This window comes from Mandrillus leucophaeus, unplaced genomic scaffold, assembly GCF_000951045.1.
Source record: "Mandrillus leucophaeus isolate KB7577 unplaced genomic scaffold, Mleu.le_1.0 Scaffold99, whole genome shotgun sequence".
In the NCBI taxonomy this organism is placed as follows: domain Eukaryota; kingdom Metazoa; phylum Chordata; class Mammalia; order Primates; family Cercopithecidae; genus Mandrillus; species Mandrillus leucophaeus.
Window position 1 is genome coordinate 1,983,439 of NW_012110807.1, and position 5,064 is coordinate 1,988,502.

Genomic DNA, 5,064 nt, shown 5'->3' on the forward strand with positions numbered 1-5,064 from the left:
CCAGGGTGGGCTTGGCATGGCTGGCTTTGCCTCCTAAGGGGACCTCTGACTCTGCCGTGGGAGGACAGGGGGTGTGGACAGCCGGGCAGTGGACACAGTGGGCAGTGGCATGGCTCTTGCTTCCACAGTGGCTCGGACAGTGCCCTGGCTGCTCACCCAGGAGCTGGAGGACCCAGGTGGGGGGGAAAGAAGGGAGGGGCAGTACCCAGGATGGTGTCTGGGCTGCTATCAGGAGCCCACTGAATTTTTTAAAGGAGAGAAGGAAGCCCTGGAGGCCTGTGCTGCTCCCGCCCAAGATCAGACCCAACCCTGGGGGATGGAGAGGGCTGGGGAGAGGACTCCTGGCTCCACAGCCAGGGCTCCAGAGAGCCAGTGCCCATCTCCCGGGCAGCAGTGGAGCACAGTGGGCCAGCGAGGCAGGGAGGGCATCTCATGGTTTTTTCTTTTTCTTTATCTTTTTTTTTTTTTTTTTGAGACAATAGTTTTGCTCTAGCCTAAGCTAGAGTGCAATGGCACGATCTCAGCTCACTGCAACCTCTGCCTAGCGGGTTCAAGCGATTCTCCTGCCTCAGCCTGCCGAGTAGCTGGGATTACAGGTGCCCGCCACCGCACCAGGCGAATTTTTGTATTTTTAGTAGAGACGGGGGTTTCACCATCTTGGCCAGGCTGGTCTCGAACTCCTGAACTCAGATGATCCACCTGCCTCGGCCTCCCAACGTGCTGGGATTACAAGCATGTTTTTCTTTTTTTAACAGTGGGGGCGGGAAGAGTCTCGCTCTGTCATCGGAGTTGGAAAGCAGTGGTGCGATTGCAGCTCACTGCAGCCTTGAATTCCCGGGCTCCGGCAATCCCCCCACCTCAGCCTCCTGAGTAGCCGGGACCACAGGTGTGTGCAGCACGCCTGGCTAAAGCACCTCATGGTTGATCAAATCTTCTGAACTGACCAGAGGTAGAGTGGGAATTGGCCCAGAATGCAAGATGACCTCAGGCACCGGCGGGGTTCTTCCTGACCTCATCCCCATGCCTGCAGCCCATCTTCCTCCCAACTGCCCCCAGATTTATCTCAACCCCTGGGGTTGGGGGCTCTGGGAAAGGTGGGCCTCAGCTGTCTATGGCTAGGAGGCAGAGGGCACTGAGCAGAAGCCTGGGGCGCCCAGAGCCTCGATTCAGGGAGGTAGGCGAGGACTTTTTCCTCTTGGGGGCAGTGAATGGAGCCAAGGTCCAGGCCTGCGAACTGAAGCTGCCCTGGTTGGGGCCCACTGTCTGGGGCATCTTCTCCCAAGCTCTGAGTGAGCAGGGGATGCCAGAGCTGAGTTGGAATTCATGTAGACCCAAGGCCCGGGGAACAGGATAGCAATCTGGCGGCCAATGAGATCTCATGTTACAGAAGCCTTAATTCCCACCCCACACGCCTTCTTAGGAGGAAGCCCAAGGCAGGTGATGGCGGCTGTGCCCTGCCCACCTGAGCTCCCGCATCTCCCGTGACAGCCCCACTGAGGACCTCTTGGGGCTCCGTAGTCAAACAGGTTAATAAGTCTAATGGCTCAAGGCTTCTGAGAACCTCCCTGGTGTGTGAGGACCTTGTGGGTATGGATAAGGGCAGGCAACGATGACAGTGGACAGACGGGCCTGCTGTTTACAGCTTTGGATGCTGGTCTGCGAGGCAGGGACCGAACCTGGGGACCCCCTGGGGAAGCAGAGTCCACAGGATTGAGGGGATTCCTGGGCCTCTGTGGGTGTATTCCAGGAGGCTGCTGCGGTTGGGAACAGATTTCCAGGTAGTCCAGGTGGGAAACTTGCACTGTTTCTAACTCAAGGCAGTCCAAAGAGGGGATTATCTGTTGGGGCTGCTGAGAATCCAGGCAGGAGAGGCATCGCTTGAATTGGAACGATGGGATATTTAAAACTTGTTTACGATTTTAGGCTGGGCGCGGTGGCTCACTCCTATAAATCAATCCCAGCACTTTGGGAGGCCCAGCCAGGCAGATCATTTGAGACCAGGAGTTCGAGACCAGCCTGGCCACCATGGCAAAACTCCATCTCTATTAAAAATACAAAGATTAGTTCGCGCGCAGTGGCCCATGCCTGTAATCCCAACACTTTAGGAGGCCGAGGCGGGCGGATCACGAGGTCAGGAGATCGAGACCATCCTGGCCAACATGGTGAAACCTCATCTCTCCTAAAAATACAAAAATTAGCTGGGCATGGTGGTGCCTGCCTGCAATCCCAGCTACTCGGGAGTTGAGGCAGGGGAATCGCTTGAACCTTGGAGTCGGAGGTGGCAATGAGCCAAGATTGCACCACTGTACTCCAGCCTGGTGAGAGATCGAGACTCCGTCTCAAAAAAAAAAATACACACAAAAAAAAACAAAAAACAAACAAACAAAAAAACAAAGATTAGCCAGGTGTGGTGGCACACGCCTATAATCCCAGATACCCAGGAGACTGAGGCAGGAGAATCACTTGAACCCGGGAGGTGGAGGTTGAAGTGAGCCGAGATCGCACCACAGCACTCCAGCCTGGGCGACAGAGGAGACTCTGCCTCAAAAACAAAAGAAAGACTTGTTTAAGTTTCTGAACTTGTTAATTATATGTACTTGCAAGTAATGGTAGATATCACAGGTTTAGAAACCACGGGAAAGCTCACAGAGGAAAATCTACCCCTCTGGGACTCACCACGCAGAGGCTGATCCAGGCCAGGCTCCGGGCGCTCTGGGACTCGTGTTCAAGCATCTTGCGGTGAGGCCCTGGGTCACTGCAGTACCTTCCAGCTGGATCTCTGAGTCTACCCTGGGCCCTTACGGTCACTCCCCACCCAGAGTCAGAGGCCCCCATCACTCCTGTGTGCAAAGCCCTCAGGTGGCTTTGATCCCGCTTGGAGGGAGGCCAAGTTCTCAAAAGGCCAGCAAGGTCCCTTGAGGTCGTCAGTGTGCAGAACCCCTTTAACTTCTGTGTCTTTATCTCATTGCCTGTGTCCCCCTGGGATGTGCATTTGAGGGGTACCGGGATTTAGGTCTGTGCTGTTCTCTGCCTTGCCTGTGTCCCTGGCTCCCTAGGGCAGATCCGTTAAGTGAAGAAACGGATGTGAACAATGAGTATGTACATGCATGTGTGTATGGATATAATCAGAGGGCCACAGGGAGGTTCAGGTTGATTTTCCCCCCACTGGACCAAACTGAACACTAGAGGGTTGTTTATATTCAGGATGGAATTCTACAGCAAAAGGTATTTACAGAGGGTTTCTCAGCACCGGGGAGACGCCACTGTGTCACAGAGGTGGGTGCTGTCTGTGCTCGGGGCTCACAGCCTTGAAGAGACACCTCAGACTTGCTTTTTTGTCATCGCTTGAGAATTTCCTCCGATCATACATCTGCACGTACTCCTAGGGGTCTGGATGGTCAGTAGCATGAACTGCGACAGTGCCCTGGCATGGTACACCATCATCCTGGGGACCCTCATTATTTATTTAATCAGCCTTCGTTGTTGGATAATTAATTCGTCAGGGTGCATGAGCACTCCATGCTTTCAATGGGTATCTTCGCACATCAATCTCTGTGCAAAGCGGATGCAGGACAGGCGAGCCCCAAAGCAGGGCTCAGCCCGTGATAGTTCTTGGCTTTGCCCAGGAAATAATTCAAGGGCCAGCCATGGTAGAACAGAAGAAAACAGCTTTATTGAAGCAACGGTGTCACAGCTCCGTGACTGCTCCTGCAGAACAGGGCTACCCCCATGGGTAGAGAGGGGCAGCTCAGGGCAGTTTTGTGGCCATATTTATACCTACTTTTAATTACATTTTAATTAATGTCAATTAAGGGGTAGTTTATGCAGAAATTTCTAGGGAAGGGGTAGTCACTTTTGGGTTGTTGGGTCACTGCCATGGAAATGGGGGGTAACTCCTGGGTGTTGCCATGGCAATAGTAAACTGACATGGTACACTGGTGACCTGTGTTATGGAAAGCTGCTTCTGCCCCCGTCCCTGTTTTAGCTAGTCCTCAATTTGGTCCGGTGTCTGAGCCCCACCTCCAGAGCTGAGTTCCACTTCCTACCTCACAGCCATTTCGTTAAAATGTGTTTCTTTCTCTCTCTTCCTTCTTTCCTTCTTTCCTCCCTTTTCTTTCCTTCCTCCCTTCCCTCCCTCCCTCCCCATCTCGCTTTCCTTTCTTTCTTTCATTCATTCTTTATTCTTTCTTTCATTTTCTTTCGTTCTTTCTCTCCCCTTCCTTCCTTCCTTCCTTCCTTCCTTCCTTCCATCCTTCCTTCCTTCCTTCCTTCAAGACAGGGTCTTGCTCTGTCATCCAGGCTATAGTGCAGTGGCACAGTCATAGCTCACTGCAGCCTTGACCTCCTGGGCTCCAGTGATCCTTCCACCTCAGCCTTCCAAATAGCTAGGACCACAGGCATGCACCACCACACTTGGCCAAGTTTTTGACTTTTTTGTAGAGACAAGGTCTCGCTCTGTTGCCCAGGCTGGTCTCAAACTCCTGGACACACGCGATCCTAATGCCTCAGCCTCCCAAAGTGCTGGGATTACAGGCGTGAGCCACGTGCCCTACCTAAAATACGTTTCTAGCAGTAAAATTGCTGGGTCAAAAAGGCATGTCTGATTGTAAGACGTGTAGTACATATTGTCCTCCAAAAAGATGGTTCCAATTTGGACAGGATTTTTTAGAGTGTTGTCAGTTTTCAGTACCCAAGTAGAGAAATTTACAAGCATATATATAAAGAATAGGGACCACCCAGAATCCCACCTCCCTGAGAAAATCACTGGTCACATTATGGTTTATGACTTTCCAGATTCTTTTACTATGCATGTTAAACATATACAGTGTAATATGGATGTATGTGGATATGTATATCTAAAAGAGAGAGCGGGCCTGGGAAGTAGGCAGTGTTTCTCCACCTCTAAGCCCCTTTTGATGATGTTATTGTGATGGTCCCTGGAGATGCGGGTTTGAGGCCACCCAGGTGATGGTGGCTGCCGCCTCAGTGTCTACACCAGCCAAGAAGACTTTGAGTAGCTTCACTTTTAGAAGTTTGAATTATTTGAACTAGGGCTTTTTTTTT